This window comes from Budorcas taxicolor, chromosome 11 (assembly GCF_023091745.1).
Source record: "Budorcas taxicolor isolate Tak-1 chromosome 11, Takin1.1, whole genome shotgun sequence".
Classification (NCBI taxonomy): Eukaryota; Metazoa; Chordata; class Mammalia; order Artiodactyla; family Bovidae; genus Budorcas; species Budorcas taxicolor.
The window spans coordinates 39,081,123-39,090,675 of NC_068920.1; positions in this window are offsets into that span (position 1 = coordinate 39,081,123).

Here is a 9,553-nt window from a genome sequence, read left to right on the forward strand (position 1 = left end):
AAGAGCTATAGATAATATTTTGAGCTATATCCTGTGAGCCATGTTATAGATACGAGAACATCAGGCGGAGAAGTGAATTGCATGATGACCAGAATGTGTGTGTATATATATAACAAAGGAGACTAAATAATGTAGTTATTAGGCATAGTCAAGGACCTTTAATTCTTCCTCAAGAGCTATAGATAATATTTTGAGCTATATCCTGTGAGCCATGTTATAGATACGAGAACATCAGGCGGAGAAGTGAATTGCATGATGACCAGAATGTGTGTATATATATATAACTTTTTTCTCCTACTGTTGAAGCAAACCCAATCCTCAGACAGCAACATTTGTTGAATGCCAACTCTTGTCTAGTGACTTTTAAAACAGTTGTGTTATTTTAAGTCTCACAATCATCCGGGCAAACCTGGATTTCTGAATTTCTGAAACTCAGCACAGCCATTCATTTTCTATGGGACTTTGGTTAAATTAACCTTGCTGGATTTCAGTTTCTTGAGTCTGCTGAAAGAAATCTTCACAGTGCAAAGCACAGTGTCTGATAGTAGCAACCTTGTAAATATCCATTTCCACTTATCTCCTATATGCCTGCATTTGACATCCTTTAATCTTTTACTTCTAAAAAGACTGCATAGCATGCCTTTAGAACAAAAAGTGTCAGTTACGGTCAGAGACCAATAAGGAAAAAAGAAAAAAAATTAATAAGCATGCCTAAAAAAGATGTACATATTGGTTGTGTTGTATTGAAACCATGAAACAGTGTGACTTTCTTCAATCAACAAATATTTATTGAGTATTGTGTTCACCCTCCCCTTGCAAGCAAACAAATAAATAAACCAAAAAACCTGAAATCCAGCCTTTATCCTCAAAGATTTGCAGTGTAACCAGGAAGAGACATGAACAAATAGTTGACAGTATGAGGTGTGTGTGTGTAGCTATGGGCAAGGCAAGCTTCCCAGGTGGCTCAGGGGTAAAGAATCTGCCTGCAATGCGGGAGAGGTGGGTTCAGTTCCTGGGTTGGGAAGATCCCCTGGAGAAGGAAATGGTAACCCAATCCAGTATTCTTGCCTGGGAAATCCCATTGACAGAGGAACCTAGCAGGTTACAGATCATGGGGTCTCAAAAGAATCTAACACTAAGTAACAATAAAGGCGAGCTTCAGGAGGAGGGTATAAATTGAGCTAAGGCTTGGAGGATGGCAGTAATCACAACCTGAAGGAATCCTAGAAGAGGTGAAAGTGGAAATGCAAGGGAAATATCCTGAAATCTGTCTGATTCCTTCAAGCCATAAGAAGTTCGGTTCAGTTCTGTTGCTCAGTCATGTCCGACTCTTTGCGACCCCACAGACTGTAGCACACCAGGCCTCCCTGTCCATCACCAACTCCCGGAGTATACTCAGACTCATGTCCATTGAGTCGGTGATGCCATCCAACCATCTCATCCTCTGTCGTCCCCTTCTCCTCCTGCCTTCAATCTTTCACAGCATCAAGGGCTTTTCCAATGAGTCAGTTCTTCGCATCAGGAGGCCAGAGTATTGGAGTTTCAGTTTCAGCATCAGTCCATCCAATGAATATTCAGGACTGATTTCCTTTAGGATGGACTGGTTGGATCTCCTTGCAGTGCAAGGGACTCTCAAGAGTCTTCTCCAACACCACAGTTCAAAAGCATCAATTCTTCGGCGTTCAGCTTTCTTTATAGTCCAACTCTCACATCCATACATGACTACTGGAAAAACCATAGCTTTGACAAGATGGAACTTTTTTGGCAAAGCAATGTCTTGGTTTTTTAATATGCTATCTAGGTTGATCATAACTTTTCTTCCAAGGAGTAAGCGTCTTTTAATTTCATGGCTGCAATCACCATCTGCAGTGATTTTGGAGCCCAAAAAAATATAGTCTGTCACTGCTTCCACTGTTTCCCCATCTATTTGCCATGAAGTGATGAGACCAGATGCCATGATCTTAGTTTTCTGAATTTTGAGTTTTATGCAACCTATAAGAAAGCAAACCATTTAAACTTTGAATGAATGAGGCTGATGAGAGGCAAAAGAGGACTCATACAAGGAAACAAAGAAAAATATAAGATATTATAGGAAGAGAACTAAATACCTTAGTCTCCAGGATCCTAGATATTTTAAGAAGAAAGACCGATGAATAGAAATGAAGAGAGGGTCAGGAAAACAAACAGAAGGAGTGGAAAAAAGAACACTGGATTTGACAATAAGTTTACCTTTGAAACTGTAACTTAAGAATATACATAACAGAATACGTAATATATATAGCTGCATATATTCAGCACATATAGAACACAAAAGCTAGAAGTCAGTTGAAGGTTTCAATGACTAAATAAGTGAAAAAGAAGTGAGGCCATAAGATGAACATATTTTCTTAACGAGAAGTCAGGTCGCATAATCTGATAAGGTAAAAAATCTGCGATCAGTTCTACCCTAGAAATCTCAAGATCTGTAGTGTTTTGATCGGAAACCACATATTTTAGAAGTTTGAAAATTGAAATAGGCAAAATCACTCTATCAATTCAGAAGGCAAAATCTGGTTGAGGTGATATTGACATACTGGATCATAAAAGAAATTGGAAGGATCAGGGAGTAGGACCATAAGGATGAGAAAACTGAAGTAAAGCGAAGAACCATCCCAGAGTTAATGCTATCTTTTTTCTTTTTTAATAATATCTTGTTTTTCTCTGTTTGGCAGCTCTGGGTCTTTGTGTGGCATACAGGATCTGTAGTTGCAGCATGTGGGATCTAGTTTCCTGACCAGGGATTGAACCTGAGACCCCTGCATTGGGAGCTCAGGGTCTTAGCCACTGGACCACCAGGGAAGTCCCGATGCTGTCTTCAAGAGAAGAAGAAGCCAATGGAAATCCCAATAGAAGAACAAAATTAGAAATATATTTTTTAAACTTAGAAAATGGTATGTGAAACTATGTTCTCAAGTTGTGAGTACTAATAAGCAAATGTTTTCAGCTATTAATTACTACATGGAGCTCTTTTCATCTTATAAGTCTTATCACCAGCCCCCAGGAGACTTTCAACCTGTGGTCCTTTATTTTATACATTTTTATACAGCTAGCACATTGCTCAGCTCAAAACAATGCTTTCCTCAACAGTAACTATTAGTTGGATGATAGAAAATATGATGAGATGATAATCTTATCATATATTTAGATTTAACCTCAAGAAGGAAATGGCTACCCACTCCAGTGTTCTTGCCTGGAAAATCCCATAGATGGAGGAGCCTGGTAGGCTACAGTCCTTGGGATCACAAAGAGTCAGACATGACTGAATGACTTTACTTTCACCTTTCAGCTAAGAACAAATTACCTTTTCTTTTTGCCCTTATGTCCTTTAGCTTATTATGAGTTAGGTTTTGTCTGACCTTACCCTTTTTTGTATTCCCAGACAAATGAACTAATACCACTCTAGTTATTCCCCCTTTTTTTTTTCTGCTGAATATTGACCTGGTATGAAAGAGAATATTACAATTTCTGTGAGAATGACAATTTCAACCAGTCTAATTCATGCCAAACTGCTATCATTTTTCCTCAATGTTTTCTTAGGAATTTATCAGAAGATGTCTGTATTGAAAAACCCATCTATCTCCTTTCCTTCTGGTGTAAACTATTCTAACCAGGAAGATTATTCTGAAAAAAATTAAATTCTAACTCGATTGTGTTATTTTAAAAACACGCATTTAGCTCAGATCTTAAAGGCAACAAATTTTTGTTTCTTTATTCTTAGTTCCAAAGGACTAGATTTCCTGGCCAGCTTTCTTATTGTTATCTTGTTTTGCCTGTGCTAGTTTGTTGTATACTTGAGCACAAATTGCATCAGTGTATAACCTCAATTTTTTAAAAAATCATTCTTTAGAAAATAATTGTAGGAAATAATAATCTCAAACACAATACCTATACTGTGAAGTCAGTGAAGCTGAAAAATGTCCCTGCCCAAACTGGTGACCCATCAGCTTCTGACAAATCCAGCTACTCTGTTGGTACTTTGGGGGATGTACTCAAATATATGATGGCTCTAAGCACTTTTCATTATTGCACATTAAGAAAAAGTTTAATTAAAAATATGATGAACCCATCCAAATGAATTATCACTTTGCAAGCTGAAAGGGGCCTTTTTAGTAATGTTATTTGAACTTTATTCAGAAGGTGAAAGTGAAAGTGTGAAAGTGTTAATCCCTCAGCCCTGTCCAACTCTTTGCAACCCCATGGGCTGTAGCCCACCAGGCTCCTCTGTCCATTGGATTTCCCAGGCAAGAATACTGGAGTGGGTTGCCATTCCCTTCTCCAGGGGATCTCCTGACCCAGGGATCAAAGCTGGGTCTCTTTCATTGGGTCTCTTGCATTGTAGGCAGATTTTTCAATTGTCTGAGCCACAAGGAAAGAAACTCAAAATAGGCCCTTTTATCTCCTGACTGGGGAATTGAACCCCAGTCTCCTGTGTGACAGTCGGGGATACTCACCACTATACTAATGAGGAGAGCCTTGTCATAGATCCCCAATAATAGTCTCTTTCAAGAAGCATTACTTTTTCAAAATGTTAAAGCCAGTCTCTTTTGAAGGATCAGATATTTTAAACAATCCCAAATAACAAATATTATACATTTCCATTTTTCAAATATCAGGCAACTCAATTATACACACAATATCCCATGAAGAATTTCTGGCTATGAGTACAGATTCATTCAACTCAACAGACATTTTTAGGGATCACCCGTTATAGATCAGCACCTGCTCTGTCTTACATATAGAGGTAGAAAATATAGTTTCTGCTCTTAAAAGTGCAAAGGCTGGGGAGTTTTGGGGGATACACTGGAGTTGCCCAATAAGGACAAGAAAGTGTATTTGGACAGCTAGGACAAGAAGTAGGTATACTATTGAAAGTCCAGGATAGCTTTTAGGGGGAGCCAGGCTGGGAGAAGGAAAATGACAACCCACTCCAGTACTCTTGCCTGGAGAATCCCATGGACGGAGGAGCCTGGTGGGCTACAGTCAATGGGGTTGCGAAGAGTTGGACGCGACTGAGCGACTTCACTTTCACTTTTCACATTCATGCACTGGAGAAGGAAATGGCAACCCACTCCAGTATTCTTGCCTGGAGAATCCCCAGGACAGAGGAGCCTGGTGGGCTGCCCTCTATGGCGTTACACACAGTCAGACATGACTGACGCGACTTAGCAGCAGCAGCAGCAGCAGGCTGGGGGAACCATAGTCAAACACAGAGAGTTCATGTGTGATGGAGATGATAGTGAGGTCTTATCCTAGAAGTTACACGTAGTTAACGATGAACTTGAAGTAGGTAATTGCTTTGCTCTTTCAGCCACAGAAAAAAATTTTCACATTTTAAAAAATCAAGTATAAAATATTTGGTTCTATAAGCATTGATTACGCCCCACTACCCTTGATCAGTTAATAAATATGTTTTTCACTTATACTAAAAAAAACTAAATTAATTAAACTAACAAAATATACAAGGCACTGTGGATGCTGGGCACCATGAAAGATGCAGTGTAGCAAACATCAACTCTGCCTTTAACGATTGTGATTTCCATCAGACAGAGAAAGACAAATATCATCTGACATCACTTATATGTGGAATCTACAAAAAGGATACAAATGAACTTATCTATAAGTTACAAATGTAGAAAATAAACTTATGGTTACCCGGGGGTAAGGAGAGGTAGGGAGGGATAAATTGGAAAACTGAGATTGACATATACACACTACTATATATAAAATAAATAACTAATAAGGACCCACTGTATAGCAAAGGGAACGCTACTCAGTACTCTGTAATGGCCTATATGGGGAAAGAATATAAAAAAGAATGGGGATGTATGAATATGTATAACAGATTCACTATGCTGTACACCTGAAACTAATGCAACATTGTAAATCAACTATAACCCAATAAAAACTTTAAAAAATGGAACACTGTAAAACAACTATACTCCAATAAAAATTAAAAAACAAACAAACAAAGGAATGTGATTTCCAGCTCAGGCATCTATAAGATATGCTTAACTGCTGTGAACTTTACCTCTTTTCAGAGAATCTACGTTTAGAATTATCACGGCAAAAACCAATAGACTGGGTACCTTCTCGTTTTAGTCATGAATTTAGTAATGAATTAGTATTCTTATTTAGATCTCTTTGCAAATTCTAAGCAATAAATACAAGTGACCTGTTGACCCCCAACTCAGAAAATATCTATACATATCACGTTACTGTATCACAAGTTTCAAAAAAGAGTAGATTTTTTGAAAACAAAAATATGAGTGATCTGTGCTTTCTTCGCTTGTGAGCTTTTATAAATGACAAAGAAGGGATTTTTTTTTTTTTAATAACCTAAGAGAATTCTCAGCAGAGGATTCCATCTATAATCATCATCCCCTGGTCAATACCATTCCTGTGTCTGCCTAAAAGGCACTCATCAAATTATCAAAGTGTTATATTTCTATGCTTCTGCTCATCTAGCCATGAATGGTTTCTAAAACAAGAAGTAGAAACCTTATTTCAAATCTCTACTTAACCTCCTTAATGGCATAGATGACAACAAGGTTATGTCCCATCTGAGACTGGAGCGTTTAAACTGCTTGCTCTGACATTATTCTGATGTCTGGGGTTAAATGCCTGCCAAAGCAAAAGAAGCTCATGAACCAAGACATTCCTCTCTGCCTGTTCCTGAGAATTCACATGCTGCTCTGCCGGTTTCTGAGCCACTCCCTCAACTCTGGCAGATTCTATACGTGGCTCCTAAGCCGATCTCCTCCATCTCCTGCGGTCAGCCCACATCACCTCGCCCAGCGTTTGCCTTTCCTCACATCACATCCTTCCCTCCAGTTTATAACCAGGGAACCTGAGTCATTCTAAATGATCTCCTGCACATACTGCCCACCTCCTTCACTCTAGAACTGATGCTTTAACAGGACCCTGTCCCCCTCTTTTCTCTCAACAGTCATATCACTGCTGGGCACTCTCATAATTTTATATTTGAGCTACTTTTTCTTCACCCTTAATTTCCTAGACTAAATACCCCTCCTTTTTTTCATTGTTCCTTCCCTCCTCTTTCTGTCTTACAACATATCTCTTCTAATTCCTTTTCCTCTGATTGCCAATCCAGTCTGTCCGGTCTAGTCAACTTTACATAGGAAGCCTCCCTGATCTCCTAACCCTCTCTGGTCACCAAATATCTTTTCACAGAGCAATCTTAGACCTTACTGAGACTTATTGTTGCGGTTTTAAGGTAACAAAGTTTTTATGCATTAATAGCATGTAATCTCAATGTATTCCTTAAAATAAATCAGTGAAATAATTTCTTGTTTTGCAATATTAGTAACGAAGGCAACATTAATAACAACTGAGAGCGTCTCAGATCAGTTCAGTCGCTCAGTTGTGTCCGACTCTTTGTGACCCCATGAACCGCAGCACGCCAGGCCTCCCTGTCCATCACCAATTCCCCCAGTCCACCCAAACCCATATCCATTTAGTCGGTGATGCCATCCAACCATCTCATCCTCTGTCGTCCCATTCTCCTCCTGCCCTCAATCTTTCCCAGCAACAGGGTCTTTTCCAATCAGTCAGCTCTTCACATCAGGTGGCCAAAGTATTGAAGTTTCAGGTTCAACATCAGTCTTTCCAATGAACACCCAGGACTGATCTCCTTTAGGATGGACTGGTTGGATCTCCTTGCAGTCCAAGGGACTCTCAAGAGTCTTCTCCAACACCACAGTTCAAAAGCATCAATTCTTCGGTGCTCAGCTTTCTTTATAGTCCAACTCTCACATCCATACATGACCACTGGAAAAACCATAGCCTTGACTAGACGGACCTTTGTTGACAAAGAGTGTCTAACCATTTTTAAGTCTCAGGCACTGACCCATACACCTTATACCCCTCATCTGATACAGTTCTTATTATAATGCTATGAATTATTGTATAATCATCCCCATTTTAACGAGCTGGAAACTGAGACCAGTAATTCTGTTGCATAAGATCACATAACTATTAATAGCAGTGCCTGTGCTTGCACACAGAGCTAATTTCACAGCTAATGTTTCAGTTGATCTCAATTTGACCCCAAGTCGTGATTTTTTTGTTTGTTTGTTTAAAGAGGAGGAGAATAGATAAATAAATAAATAGGAGGAAGAAGAGAGAGAGAAAGGAATAGGACGAGGATCTTAAAGGAATCCTCCTTCCCCACTTTTTTCTTTTAAATTGTAGTATAATTGCTTTACAATGCTGCATTAGTTTCTGCTGTACAAAAACATGAATCAGCTATATGCATACATATATTAGGGCTTCCCTCATAGCTCAGTTGGTAAAGAATCCTCCTGTGATGCAGGTGACCTGGGTTCGATCCCTGAGTCGGGAAGATCCCCTGGAGAAGGGGAAGGCCACCCACTCCAGTATTCTGAGCTGGAGAATTACATGGACGGTATAGTCCATGGGGTCACAAAGAGTCGGACACGACTGAACCAATTCCACTTTCAGTTCACTTTCATACCTATATTGCCTCGCTTTTGAGCCTCTCTCCCACCCACCCCCGATCCCACTGCTCTAAGTTGTCAGGGAACTCAGAGCTGAGCCCTGTGCTGTATAGCAGCTTCCCACTAGCTACCTAATTTATGCATGGCAGTGTGCTGCAGTCCATGGGGTCGCTAAGAGTCGGAACCGACTGAGCGACTTCCCAATCATGTTTCACTTTCATGCATTGGAGAAGGACATGGCAACCCACTCCAGTGTTCTTGCCTGGAGAATCCCAGGGACGGGGGAGCCTGGTGGGCTGCCGTCTATGGGGTAACACAGAGTCAGACACGACTGAAGTGACTTAGCAGCAGCAGCAGCAGTGTATATATGTCAACGCTTCCCTCTCAACTCGTACCCTCTCCTTCCCTTGCTGTGTCCACAAGTCCATTCTGCACGTCTGCCTCTCTGTTCTTGTCCCAGAAACAGATAGAAAGGGTTCCTCCTTCGGGAGTCTGTTATACAGATCAACCAAGAAAGGGCCTGGGACAGAGTAGGCACTTAATGCTAATTTCTCTTCCTACTTTTACACATTCTTTGAGGACCTACTCAGTGCCGGGAAGTGCACAAGGTGCTTGAAAGATGGATGTAGAGAAGTGATATCGGAGATGTGGACCCAACCCTCATCGAGCTTGCGGTCTAGGGGAAGAAGCTGCGGTTCCCAAGTGCACGGTATAAATCATCTACACTATTTCTCACATGCCACCTCCAACACCACCCCTGCTTTGTCAAAGTATTCTCTCCTTCCTCAGAAACAGTCTGTTCTCTCCTAGAACACTTGGCGTATTTCCTTTTGCATACAGCTATTATCCTTCAATTTGCATTTCCTGTTTGAGGGTAATGGTCTTGAGACTGGGTCTTTTTTCTTCCTATCTTTGCATTCTTGCCAGCCATTAAAAAAAAAAAAGGCTTTGCTGTGTGGCATGTGGGCATGTGGGATCTTTGTTCTCCCCAACCAGGGCTTGAACCCGTTCCCCCAGCATTGGAAGTGTGGGGTCTT